Source organism: Canis lupus, chromosome 13 (assembly GCF_011100685.1).
Source record: "Canis lupus familiaris isolate Mischka breed German Shepherd chromosome 13, alternate assembly UU_Cfam_GSD_1.0, whole genome shotgun sequence".
Taxonomy (NCBI): Eukaryota; Metazoa; Chordata; class Mammalia; order Carnivora; family Canidae; genus Canis; species Canis lupus.
The window spans coordinates 37,067,994-37,082,067 of NC_049234.1; the positions used below are offsets into that span (position 1 = coordinate 37,067,994).

General features: G+C 65.8%; 1 long non-coding RNA gene across 1 annotated transcript; it reads right to left on the bottom strand.

The window, feature by feature from the left end:
• Positions 1-380: 380 nt before the first annotated feature.
• Positions 381-13,628, bottom strand: LOC119876930. Its single transcript, XR_005368847.1, has 3 exons — positions 13,295-13,628; positions 10,486-10,593; positions 381-399 (listed from the first exon to the last, which is right to left on the bottom strand). It is a non-coding gene; the product is annotated as an uncharacterized LOC119876930 (long non-coding RNA).
• Between the last annotated feature and the right edge of the window lie 446 nt (positions 13,629-14,074).

The following is a 14,074-nucleotide window of genomic DNA, read 5'->3' on the forward strand; positions in this document are numbered from 1 at the left end:
TCCTCAGGGAGGAAGGCCCGGGGCCTGTTGGGGGGGCAAGGCTGCAATGGGCAGCCCCTCGGGAGGGGCAGCGCTGGAGGGAGGGGCAGCCCTGGACCACCCCACCCGTGTGCCCAAACCACCCGGCACACACGCTCAGACACGCGTGCACCCTCACACCCACACACTCACCCTCACACACTCACACACCCCTGCCCCAGCCTCTCCCCGTTAGGGCTCAGGCTCCATCTCCAGGGCCCCAGAGCTGGAAAGGTGCCCCCAACCCGATGGATGGAGAACGGCACCGTGACGAACTGAGGGGGGCAGTTTATTGGGACAGGACACGGATGTCGCTGTGGCGGGGCCAGCGCACTGGTGGGAGGCAGCGGGTGGGACACTCTCCTGGGTCCGAGCATCAACCTGCAGAACAACAGTCCCATCAGCTGCCAGCTGGGCAGGGGGAGGCCCAGGCGGGCCCTAGGGAGGTGGCCTGGCTGCTACGGGGGCGGCAGGGGCGGGGGGCGCTCGGGCTCCCCCCTGCTCTCTCCCCCTCCCCCGTGGGCACCTGCCAGCTTCTGGTTCGCCAGGGTGACCGGTCTCCAGTTCACAGATGCGAACACAAGCCGTGAGAGGCCAGCAGCTGCCCAGACCCCAGCCTGGGTCTCCTGGGCCCGTGGGCCTGCCCTCCCGCCCTCCCCGGTCCACCCTTTCACTGCCAGGGAACTTCTGTGCACACCAGGGGTGGGGGGAGCCCCAGGGACCCCATGTCTACCAAGTCAGGCCCTCCCCGCCCCGCCCCTCCCCTCCCGGCCTCGGGCCTCCGGGAAGGTTTGGGAGGGGAGGCCCTTCGAGCAAAGGGAAGTGTGGCTTCTCCCACAGGGCCCGTGGACCCAGCAGGGCTGAAAGCCCGGGCCCAGCTCCCACCTCAGCTGTGGCCCGGCTGTGTGGGCCCGGCTGCGTGGTCCCAGCTCTGGAGCTGGCCCCAGGCTCTCTGGCCCGGTGGCGCGCAGGGGCAGATCACGCACAGGCTGGTGGCCCGCACGGCGGCCACACCCTTGCTCTGCCTGCTGGCGCCTGGGCCCCGGGCCCCACAGCGCTCTGGGCTCCAACCTGTAGGCCCAGCTTCGCTCCCGGCCCAGGTGACGCCAGGGCAGGCCGGGGCCACCCCTGCCCCCAGTGGGTTCGACACACAGCACTCAGCTGGCATCCTCTGAGGGCCCGGCCTCCACCTGAATTTTCTCATTTTTCCTAAAAAGAGGACTGCGGGGAGGGGGGAGGCGGGGGGGGGGGGGCCACCCTGCAGGGGGCGCTGGGACCCAGGTGAACCCACGCTCTGACTTGCCGGGACCCTCCAGGACAGAGGAAGCGGGGGGAGGAGTTCAGCTCAGAACCCTGCCCCCACCCCGCCACGCCTCAGCCCTGCGCCCTGGCCCCTCAGCTCAAGCCTTGGGCTCCCGTCAAGCCCACCCCAGCTGGAGGGGCCTCTGAGGAGCGCGCCCCTCGTGACGTACCTGGGACACCAACTGCCAGGAGAGCCCTGGGGGCAGGTGGGGCAGCCCAGTGTCGCCAGGCATCGCAGCCACCGCCTCAACCTGGCGGGAGCAGCGCCGGACTGTCCCAAGCACCGCGCAGGACGTACTCACACTAGATCATTTGTTCACAGTTAACTGGGCTTTCTCCTGATTTTGGCCAATCCGGGGTCTACGGCAGGGGTGTCCCTGGGGCAGGCTCTGCCTGGAGCCTCTCAGTACCCACTGCTGCTTGGCCCCGACCACACGACCTCGCGCCCAGGGTCAGGGAGCGGTCACTGAGCCCCGGGGCCGCGTGACGGCGGCCAGCCTGCTGGGCCCAGGTGAAGGCCAAATGGCCTCGTGGAATCGAGCCTGAGGCAGGGGTCCAGGGTGGCCAGCCGTGACCGCGAACGCAGAGCCTGCTTCCAGCACAGGCCATCCCGGGGACCCAGCCCTCTCTGTGCCTGGGCACGCGGCGCCTCCCCTTCCAGCAGGCCCCTCCCCTCGGTGCCAGTCTCTCCACGGGGGCCACTGTCACGGGACCAGCAGGTCCACACGCCCCACGCTCATGCCCGGCTCCCAACACTCCCAGGGCCCCACTGACACTGGACTGAGACGAGACTCTTCACCTGCATTCACCACCTCCTGAAACGTGACCCTGACCTTGCCTGCCTTCTCCACCACCAGCAACGCTTTGCTGCAACCAAACATAATTTTCATGGCCTGTGCTGTCTCATTTCTTAAAAGGAGGGTCAGGTTCAGGATCACCTTTACCATATGATCACGTGACCAGGGTCAGGGCTCAGGCTGTGACCAAGATCGGGGCTCAGAGTGTGGCCAGGTCACACTCAGTGCCCTCCCTGGAGCACTGCCTTTTGATTGACTGGGGCCAGACTACCCCGTGAGCTCCCCTGGCTGCACCCTGGTGACTGAGAGGCTTCTTGGAGCACAGGTGCCACACAGAGCCCTGGCCTGGCTCCCCAAGTCCTGAGGGGGACCATCCCCACCTCTCAGGTCGCTGTCAATGTCCTTCAGATGTGTCATTTTCTCATCCACAAACCACTCTGCCAAATGGCGCTGGCTACCATCCCGTGATGATGGGGACCTCAGCTGCCAGGAGATGGAGGCCCAGATCCCGCTGGCACCCTCCTCCTGTTGACGCGCCTGATGCCAGCCTCGGGGCCTGCTGGCCTCCAGACAGTATGACCAGGGTATGACACCACCTCCCACGGCTGCCACGCCAGCCCTATCGTCCTGCACCGAGGCTGGTGTGGGTCAACCCTGCCCTGGGAGGGAGGGGCCTGGGGGCCTGGCAGGGGGACACCTGGGGCCGTAGGTACTCTGCTGCTCCTTGCCGGTGACACTCTCCAAACAGCTTATTAGAAATTAATATTTAATCTTCATCTGTGGATTTAGCTTAATTATTCAATTTATTATTGCAATTACTGAGACACACCCGGAAGCAAAACTGCTTGCTTTGAGCAGCAGGGAGACAGCAGAAGGGGAGGGGCGTCCCACGCACACCAGGGCTGGCAGACTTGGCCCCAGGGGTTCCGGCCGGGTCCCGCCAGAGCATCCCGCTCTTCAGTAAACCCTCTTCTGTTGGCATTGGCTGGGGATGCCCCATTCCTCGCATCCTCCTGGTGGTGAGGCCTGAACCCCGCATCTAAAGGGGCCCTTGAAGGCAGAGCCCCATCCTCTGCTTGGTGTTGGAGGCCACGGTCAGGCCCGTCCTGTCGTTACAGCCCAGCCTTGGGGGAGGGACTGTCCCACCCGACACGGACGTGCCACCGAGTTCAGTGGCTTAGGTGGGGAGAGCAGCGTGGGGACTCCAGCTCTGGGTTGTCCCACCTTCACAGACAAGGTCTTTCCTCAAGTGGGGTGTCCCCGTGCCCTGCCATGGGCAGGGGGCTCACACTTCCCCAGGGAAGTTCCAGGGCTCCTCCCTCACTCATCTGCTGTGTGATCCCTGGGGAAGAGCAGAGGGTCCTGGCGGGGGTGGGGGGGTGCAAGCCCGTGCCTCCTGCCCCCCAGTGGGTAAGGGACAATAATGCTGGCATGGCCAGGAGGGCTGACCCTGAATCCTCCCCAAGGCTGAGGGGGACATGGGGGTCAGGCTAGGTCCTAACCTTCCTGGTCTGGATGAGGCCCTCAGAGCTTCAGCCAACATCCATCAGATATGGCTACAAGCCCCCGGCTCCCGTCCCCCCAGTCACTGAGGGCCCAGAGCCCTGGGACGGCCCCCTGCAGGGACAGCACGGCCCCTTGGATGGGCATTGGCCCAGAGCCAGGAGTCCTAGGCACCAAATCTGAGGCCGACAGGAGCTGGGGGATGGAGGGAGGTGGGGCAGAGAGAGGTGGCAGTGGCAGGGGGCTGCTCCAGGGACAGGGAGATGCACCGACCCTCTGTCCAGGAGTGGGGCAGAGTGGCCCACAGGCCTCGTGCGTCCCTCCCTGCCACAGGGACACAGGCCTGCAGGCTCAGATCGGGGGGATGTCATCCAGGCTTGGCTTTTAGGGATCAGCAGAACTCAAACCCCTGTTTCTGGGGGGTACAAGGTGCGGGCAGCTCAGTGGCCAGTCTGGGGACTGCTCACAGTCTGAGATGGGTACGTAGGGCCAACTACAGAGAGGAAAGCTGAAGGCCAAGAGCAAGATGGGGGGGAGCGGGAGGACCAGGCACCCAGGCCTCACCGCACGGCAAGGTCTTAGCGTCCCGAGCCCACTGAGGACGGAACCGGGGCTCCACGCACCACCTACCCGCGGCCACAAGCTTAGAAGGCCGCTAGAGGGTTCCGCCCTGGGCCGCGACGCCAGCCCCGCCCACCAGCCCCCGCCCCGCCCACCGCCCAACCCCAGTTCTAGTCCCAGCCACGCCCACCAGCCCCCGCCCCGCCCACCGCCCCGCCCCACCTCTAGTCCCAGCCCCGCCCCCAGCTCTAGTCCCAGCCCCGCCCACCGCCCAACCCCTGTTCTAGTCCCAGCCACGCCCACCGCCCCGCCCCACCTCTAGTCCCAGCCCCGCCCACCGCCCCGCCCCACCTCTAGTCCCAGCCACGCCCACCAGCCCCAGTTCCAGGCCGGCCCCGCCCCCACCAGCCCTAGCCCCGCCCGCCCCCCCCACACCAGCCCCAGCCCCGCCCCCAGCCCCAGACCAGCCCATCCTCTGCCCCAGCTCCCCCCTTGGGTGCAGCCCCCACCTGCGGGGGAAGATGGCCAAGCGGACAGCGGGGGGCCCAGCTGTGTCCCACCGTCCCACCGTCCCACCGCGCCACCCGGGCACCACGGGACAGCTGTTGCGGCCGCCGATCCCGGGCTGGACCTGGTAAGATGCGACAGTGTCGGTGCCACCCCCTCTCCGTCCTGTCCATCAGCGCCTCCCGTGCCACCCACGCACCTGCTGCCTTTTCCACCTTTCTCCCGGGGCTGCTTGGGTCCGGCCCTCCCCGTGTGGCCATGCGCCCAGCCACTGTGCCAGTGCCCAGCAACGGTGGGCGTCTGGGGACTGCTATGGCTCCCTCGGGCCCGCTAGGGAACAACTGCTCCGAACAAGCGGCCCCGGACACCTCCAGCCTCTCAGGCCTGTTCGCCCACCACTCGTCTCCTACTCAGGGCCCTACACAGTCGGCCCCAGCCAGCTCGTGCCCGGGGCGCCACCCCCTGCGCGTGCACACTTTGCCAGGGCTGGGCCCTGGGCCTGGACTCCCCTCCTCCTTGCCTGACAGAGGAGCCTGTACTCACTTCTCAATACTCGGCTTTCACGAGCCACCTCCTCCAGGAAGGCCTCCGGGCAGAGCCGCCCCTCTGATGGCTTCCACTCTGCTCCTGGCCGTTGGGCACCTCACAGGCCTCCGTCCCCGAGGCTCTGAGCTGCTCGGGGCGGTGCCGGATCAGACCACAGGAGCAGCTGGCTGACGCGGAGGCGCTGGGGGATTTGCTGAATCACAGGGACACATCCCCGACGTCTGGGCTGCTCTGAGCTGTGCCCATGTGCCCTGCCTGGGCAGCAGGGAGGACGAGACATGGCCCTGCTGGCTGGAGGGCCGCATGGGCGCGGCGGAGTGAGGCCAGCTGCGTCTCATCTCCATAAACCAGAGCGGGCACGTGGTCACACCATTAACGCTGCCAGTGCCGATGGGGACAGCGACATAGCAGTGTCATTGAGGGCAGCCGCCCCCCCAGCAGGAGCCCAGCAGGCATCGTCTCTGATGCCCACAGGGGTCCCCGGAAGGTGTGACCCCGGCATACAGATGAGGAAACTGAGGCAGAGCTCAGGCCTGCTCACTGGTCTGTGGCACCTGCCCTCTGACCAGGAGCTGCGAGGCGGGTGGAGGCCCCAGAGGAGACGCTCCCAGGGTAAACCCCAAGGAGCCCCAGGACCCCGCAGGCCTGCTTGCAGCTGGGGCGAGGCTAGCGGGGCGGCCCAAAGCCACCAGGCCCCCGTGACCCGACTCCCAGGCCTCCGACCGACCAGCTCAGCACAGACAGGTCGTCTGACTCCTTCCCTGAACTTTGGGGACAGAAGGTGCCACCGTTCGGGTAATGGGCACCACGGAAGCATCCGCGGGCCCCGGGGACACGCCGGACCGTCGGACGACAGGGTCACACAGACCGAGTGGGAAACCTGGCTCTGGCGCTCCCGGCTGTGACGGGGCGGCCACCTAACCTCTGCAGGGCTTTCCCTAGCAGTCCCAGCTCCGGAAGGATCATCCCCCGTGCTGCCCCCTGCCCAGGACGGCCCGTCATCCGGCCACGTCAGTGCCCCCGTCTGAAAAATGGGTACACAGTGGCATCTGGCCGGGGCTGTGGAGAGGACGCGGTGAGGCGGCCCCGCGAGGCTCCGACCCGCGCTCCGGTTGCAGAAGGCGGACATGGAGACACAGCTGTCCCCCCTCCCAGGGTGATGCACTCAGGTCCCTTAGTCACATTCCAGCCTCTGGGAGGGGGAGCGGACAGTCACGGGTCCTCGCCGACCACACACACAGGCACACGTGAAAACACACACGTGTGTGTGTGCACTGCAGACAAGCGTGGACACAAAATCCTCTGCACCCCCGTGCACGTCCCACATGGAAATCAATGCCTTCAGCTCCGTACTCCACGGCTTTTGGAAAACATTACAAATACGATTTGCTAGAAGCCTCTATTTAGCCCCTTCAATTTCTGTGCGCATGAAAAACACTTCATTGATTGTTGCCTGGATTCGGTTCCATAATCTTCCATCCCTTGGAGCCCAGCCTGTGGGCCAGCAGGGAGCCCAGGACCCAGCACAGGCACCCGCCAGCGCTCCGGGCCCCCCCTTCACCCGCCCAGCCCTGCTTCGTGGCTGCGGTGGCCTGCTGACCACACAGGGACCTACGAACAGTCCACAGTGACCGGAGTCCGACATGGAGAAGGTCCTGGGTCGACCCAGAAGGACAATGGGGGGTGGGGTTGGCCCCAAGGACTCCCTTGCTTCTCCAAAGCTCCACAGCCACCATCTAGACAGCGGTGTGCCAGCCACACCCCGGGAGCGAGGGCCACAGGCCCTCGCCCTCTGCCCCCTGGACCCTAAGGAGTCTCAGCTGGGCTCTGCGTCCACCTCCGGACACCGCGGTGCTGTGGGCAGAGCTGGGGACACGAGTTACCGTAACTTCAGCTTCTGAGCCCAACATGCTGAGCCGACCGCGACACAGGGTGGGCATGCTGGCTCCTGCCACTGTATTGTCCTCCGTGCCGGCCAGGGCTCCCGAAGCCTGACCCTGACCACAGACTGTCTACACGCTGAACCCTGTTCTTGGTCACATGTTGAGCCCTGACCCTGGTCACACCCTGAGCCCTGACCCTGGTCACACTCTAAGCCCTGATGCTGGTCACACCCTGAGCCCTGATCATGGTCACACCCTGAGCCCAACCCTGGTCACGCCCTGAGCCCTGATCCTGGTCACACCCTGAGCCCTGACCCTGGGCACACCCTGAGCCCTGATCCTGGTCACACTCTGAGCCCTGACCCTGGTCACACCCTGAGCCCTGACCCTGGTCACACCCTGAGCCCTGACCCTGGTCACACTCTGAGCCCTGACCCTGGTCACACCCTGAGCCCTGACCCTGGTCACACTCTGAGCCCTGACCCTGGTCACACCCTGAGCCCTGACCCTGGTCACACTCTGAGCCCTGACCCTGGTCACAACCTGAGCCCTGACCCTGGTCACACTCTGAGCCCTGACCCCGTCACACTCTGAGCCCTGATCCTGGTCACACACTGAGCCCTGCACCTTGTCACACTCTGAGCCCTGACTCAGTCCCAGACTAGCCTTCATGCTTGCTGTAAACTGAGTCCAGGGAGTCTGGGGGACTGAGGCTGGCCACACACAGTCCTTCCCCACAGGGGAGACTCCTGGCACCGGGCTTGTGCAGGCGAGTGAGCACCACATCCTGACCAGGTGGGAGGCAGACTTGCAAGCCCCCTGTAATGGGGGAATAGCTGAGCCCCTGGGGGGTGGGGGTGGTCACAGCCACGGGGGTGGGTGATGGTGCACGGAGGTGGCCCAGAGAGTGGGCGCGACCCAGGGGCTCCTTTGCCTGCTTGGAACTGCCAAATGGCACGGTCTCACCCGGCACCCAGAAATGGCCACATGCACCTGGCTGTCTCTGTCACCGGCTTCTTCCAAGTCCGGGAAGGAGCTCCTCCCTCAGAGGCTGCTTTTCTCTGCGGAAATAATCCCCCCTGCATTTGAATCAAGCCTCTTCCTTCCTCAAACTGCTGTTTATATTTAGCTGCCTTTGTCCTCAGAGCAGCTTGGCAGAGAGGGAAAGAGGGCAGCCCCCTAGCCCCGTCTCTCTGGGGCCTGGGCCGAGGGCGGCCTCCAGGTCCCCAGGGGGACCCCGTCCCCAGACGGCTGCGACAGGCAGGCAGCGTGTGGGGTGCCGGGCCTCTCCACCGGCCTGGTGGGCGCGCCAGAGGGGATGTTCCCTGCGTGGTGCCTGCCACCGCCCTTGGCTCCCTCTGGCGCAGGGAAGGGCCTGGGGTGCACAGCCGTGGGGTGACTTGGGAAATGTGGAGGACGAGAGAGGGGCTGCTGGGGGACATAGAGACCCCGGCCCCGGAGGAGGAGCAAGGGGAGGGTCCGGCCCTTACAGCCCCTCCCTGTCCTCCAGACCACGGGGACCCACGTGCTGGCCCCAGAGCCCCCTTCCTCCTTCTGGGCGCATCTGCGTGGCCCCTGCAGACTCCCCCACACAGATGAGGGTCATGACTCCAGACCTCATGGTGGCCCCAGGCCCCCTCTGTCGTGCTGCCCTGCCAGGCCTCCTCTGTCCCTGCTCCTGAGCCCCAGCTGGGGGCCACCGGGGTGGGGGGCAGGAAGCACTGGCTCCAGAAGGGCCCCGGAGGATGAAGGTCAGTCCCATCGGGGCAGCCCCGAGGGCGGGCAGGGAAGCTGCCTGGGGCCCGGCCCTTCCCAGGGCTCAGAGGCCCGTGCCCCTGCCGCCCCGCCACCTGGCCTGCCACTTGGGACAAGTTGCCACCCTCACCTGGAGAGCAGACCCTGCCTGCCGTCCCACCACCCAGGAATCCAAGCCCTGACCCCATGCAGAACCTGCACGGACCCCGGTGAAGCCAGGCCACCTGGGGTTTCCGTGTGTCCCGCCTGATGCGAGGGGAGCGATGGATACGCCGAGCGGGGTGGGGTTGGTGCACGGGGCGCTGCCAGGGTGGGACCTGCCCCCCTCGGGGTGCCGGGAGCACCATCAAGGTGATGGATACGCAGGGTGCACACGCTGCAGGCTGACGGCCTACGTGTCTCCCTTCAGCACCCCCACCCCCTGTGACCTCCCAGCCCAGCCTTAGGGACAGTGTGACCCAAGGAGAGGCTGGCCACCAAGGACAGGGCTCAGGGCTGCCAGGGCTCTGCACCCCCCACTTTGGGGCTCAGCCTGGTTGGGGTGGCTCTTGTCCAGAAAGCAGTACTTCCCAGACAAGTCTGGATGGAGGAGCCCGAGGGCTCTGGACTAGGTGACTCCATGGAGCCTCCTACAGCCCGCGCTCACCTGCTGCCCTCACAGAGGCCGTCACGGGCCGTGGTGGGGACCACAGGGAACAGTGAGCACGGAACACCCAGGGCCTGCTTGCCCCTCCCCGAGACCCTTGCCCAGCCCTGTGGTCTCCCAGCACAGGGCTGGGAGCTGGTCCGGTCCGCACACCACACACCCCTCCCTGCAGCGCTCCGGGGCCGAAGCCACCTCCCGGGGGCCCCTAGGTCCTCCTACCCCGGGTCACGCCCTGCAAGGGGGTCCCTCACGCCGCGGCTGGCCCGGAGGCAGTGGTAGGATGCTGCAGGAGCGACCAGGTGTGGTGCGCCCGGCTCTCGGGGACCCCTTGCCCTGCGGGCCTCTGTGGGGCAGCCGGATTCCAGCTGGCTCCCCTGGCCCCGTCAGGCCCTCGGGTGGTGCGGCCCCGGCCCCACTGCCTGCACCCACACGAGGGCTGAGCCGAAGAACCAGCTGAGCCCCTTCCTAATTCCTGGCCCGCAGAGGCTGAGATAATCCAGGTTGATTGCTGTTTTCAGCCACTAAGTTTGAGGTCCCTTTGCTCCACAGCTTGGAGAACCCAGACACGGGCTCCGCACGCGGCAGCTCCGCTCGGCCACTGCAGGTGCTTCACAGGCTCTGGGTCCGGCTCCTGTCTGCTCGGGCTCCTGCCCAGGGCCCGGGGCCCAGCAGGGGCTCAGCACCCACGCTCCACCCCCCCACCCCCCACCAGCGGCCCTGTTCCCTGCCCCGGGGCCCTGGCACCTGCCCGCTGCACCACCCAACACGCTCTGCTCCTGGCTGTCCGGGGAGCCGCCAGTCGGGACCTCCCCTTCGGCTGTGGGCTCCAGGAAGAGGGCCCCCACCTGCTGTGTCCCCTGCTGGGTTGCCGGGGCCAAGCCCAGGCCTGACACGAAGAGGACGGATGGACAGACAGATGAGAGGGAAGGTGGAGGGACAGATGGCGCAGAGCAGTCGGGGCACTCACCGTCAGGGGCATTACTTTCGGATGGAGGTGGCAGTAGGTGAGGATGATGACCAGCAGGACGGTGACTCCAGCCGACAGGACGTGGCACTTGATCTTGCGTCTCTGGAGCTGAGAGACAGAGAGTGCGGTTGTCACGGTGCCCTGAACCCCGGCCTCCCATCCCGGGGGCACGTGGTGCAGGCCTGCCAGGGGCTCGGGGCTCCCCCGGAGCTGCACACGTGCTCGCTCAAGAGCCAAAGCCAGGCACAAGGGAGCGACGCCGGAGGGCCAGCGGGACGGCCAGCTCCAGGGTAGTGAGGCCTGGACGTCCCAGGTGCCCCCCGCCCCCCACCAGCAGCTCGGATTCTCCTGCAAGTAGAGGATGAGGCCACTGACTTCAGGAGCACGTTCGAAAGCTTGGAAAGTACAGAGCCTGGGATCCGGCAAACACCAGACCCATAGTCCTCTCGTCTTCCTCTTCCTATGTTGTTGTAGTTATTATTCTTTGTTTAGTATTATTTACTTATTTTTGAGAGATAGAGCGAGTGAGAGGGACGGATGGAGCACAGGAGCGTGGGGAGGAGCAGAGAGACACGGAGAATCTCAGACTCCCTAGCAAGCACGGAGTCAGACGCGGACGGAGTAGACCCCACGACCCCGAGACCGTGACCAGAGCCAAAATCAAGAGCCGATGCTCAACTGACTGAGCCACCAGGCGCCCCTAGTTCTGGTTATTAGCAGTTTGACAAGTTGTGGGCCCCACCACTCAAGACCTCATGGAGAGGAAGACACATAGGTCTGTGCTGGGGATTCATGGGTGGATGGGGGTTCAGAGGCTTCTGGAAGAAAGGAGGCTTCGTCTGGGCCCTGGAGGTGGGGTGGGGACCCCTCGGGCAGGCCAAGGAGGTGGGAGGCAGGGGCAGGGGGGAACCTAGGACAAAATGGGACTGAAAATAAGCTGGTCAGTCACCAAGTGGCCAGAGCCGGGTGGGCGTGGGGAAGCAGGGGAGACAGATGGGATGGGTGCGATTGTACAGGGGTTTGGGCAGCGCCCGAGACAGCACAGAGACAGTGAGGAATTTTAAGCAGGGAGACAGTGCAGTGAGGAGGCCACTTGGGAAGCAAATGCGGGGGTGTGGGTAGGCACAGGGCCAGGAGGAAAGCCTGATCCGTGCAAGGGCAGGGAGTCCAGGGGCCGAGGAGGGAGGATCGGGGGGAGACAGGGCCAAGACCAGGAGACAATCCTCAGAACGTGCTGTGACTGAATATGCAAGGGAAGGGGAACAGAGAGTCAAGGGCGGGTCCCCTGGGTTGCCCATCTGGGTCATCAGGTGGATGTTGGGGCTCCCCATTCATTTATCCATCCGTTATTCCACCTACCCACCCACCCATCCCTCCATCCACCCGTCCAGCCCCCCACCCATCCATCCAGCCGCCCATCTGTCCATCCATGTAGCCAACGCCCCATCCACGCGCACATACACCCACCCGCCCGTCCTCTAACCATCTACTTTCTCAAAATGGTTATGGGGATTGGGGCAGTGAGGCCATGAGAGAGGGAGGGGATTGGCGGGGACAGAGGGAAGTCGGGAGGCTTCTTGGAGTAGGTGGGGCTGAACCTGGCTTTTGGAGGGGGTGCTCACGATGAGGTTTGGAGTGAGGATTCCGTCCCACTGTAGGGTGGCATCGGGGATCTGCTGGGGGTGGATGGGTGTTCAGACCCCTGGCGCTGCCTCAGTGTCCTTCCACTTTGGAAGGGATCCACACACCAGCTTGAAGATCAGCCACCGTCGGGGCCCCTGGGTGGCTCAGGGGCTGAGCGTCTGCCTTTGGCTCAGGGTGTGACCCCGGGGACCCGGGATCGAGTCCCACATCGGGCTCCCCACGGGGAGCCTGCTTCTCCCTCTGCCTGGGTCTCTGCCTCTCTCTGTGTCTCTCTCATGAATAAATAAATAAAATCTAAAATATATCTATATTTCTATATATCAGCCACCATCTGAATAACTCTGCTTCCCAGCCCCAAGGGCAGTATTACTACCCTGGGGCCTAGGTCAGGACACCGGGCCAGAGGGGTTACGTGGCCTCCCCAGGGCTTCCAACGTGGTGCCTACAGCTCTGAGGCTCGGGTCTCAGGTCTCCCTGCCCCAGCTGTTGTCATGGGTCACGCGCCAGCTGCGTGCGGGAGGGGGCGGGGGGGCCGGGAGGCCCAGGGTGAATGAGAAACACACCTCCAGTTGCTCCCAGCTGGGGGTGGGAGGGCAGTGGAACCCACGGCCTGCTAGCAGGGCAAGGGCATCTGCGCCAAGGAGCAGCTCAGCGCCCAGGGCGGCTCCCGGGCCAGGCCTGGCCAAGGACCCTGGTGTGCGTCCTTGGTGCACACACACAAGCCGCGTCCTCATCCGCAGGGCAGCTGCCCTTTCCTGAGCCTTCGCTCACAGGGTGGGTCCTGTCGACGCCCTGGTCGGCAGATGGCTCAGAGAGTGAAGTAACCGGCCCAAGGCGGCCAGCTTGTGAGCTGTGGGGTCCGGATTCGAACCTGGAGCCCAGCGATGCAGCCGGCCCTTGCAGAGCAGCTGACGTCACAGATGTGCCCTCAGGTAGTAGGCCTGACCCTCTGCACACACCCTGAAGGAAGCTTAGGCCCAGGACCAGCTACATGCTTCCTCACCAGCCCCCCGCGTGGCTCCGGGCGCCCCGGGGGAGGCAACGCACCCTACGAGCACAGCAGCAGGGCTCAGGCGTGGCCCGGGCATGGCGCTGACCTCCCCGAGGCCCCAGGGCCTGGCCATCCCATCTGTGCGGCCCACACAGAGTCCGGCCTCACACTCACCGTCTGCCAGAGCAGCGTCCACGCCTCCCCTGCCTGGGCCCAGGTCACCCTCCTGGACCATGACAGTGGCCTTGTGCTGGACGGCAGCCAAGTGCCTCCTTAGATGTGACCTGCACTCAGGCCCGTCCTTCCACGTCTACCTTCCCTGCTGCACCTCACACCGGCAGCGAACTGGGAGCCCAGGGGCATCCGCAGGGACCAGGCTTGGGTGAAGAAGCAGCAGGGATCAGCTGGAGAGGAACCGGGGGTGGGTCGGGGGGTGACACGCGATCCCCTGGGACCCTCCAAACCAACCCTCGGCCTCCACCGAGCTGCCCTTCCAGCAAGACACCGCTGGGCCTCCCTCCCCGGACTTCAAGGGGAAGCGGTGGGCGGGGCGCTGACAGGCAGGCGCCAGGGGCCCCCAGAGGCGCACCCAGGACATATGGTGGGGGCGGAGGCAGCCCTTTGATGGGGAGCTCAGCGGACCCAGCCGGCAGGAGGCACAGCCCCACCCCTGCACCTGCTGCCTCCCCTGCAGGTGGGTAGCCACGTGCAAAGGCCCCGCTCCTGCCTGGGCGGGGGGAGGGGTGCTGTCCAGGAGCAGCAGACCACCCCTCATCAGCACCCAGCAGCAGGAGGAGGGGCAGAGGGCGGGGCAGGGCACACTCCGCGGGGACCTGGTAAAGCAGGGACAGCCTTCCTCGGGGAGGCGTGGGCTTTCCCAGGGAGTAGCACTGCCGCCGAGAGGGGACGGGCCGGGGCCACACAAGCCTGGGAGCACCGGACTGGGGCTGTTTC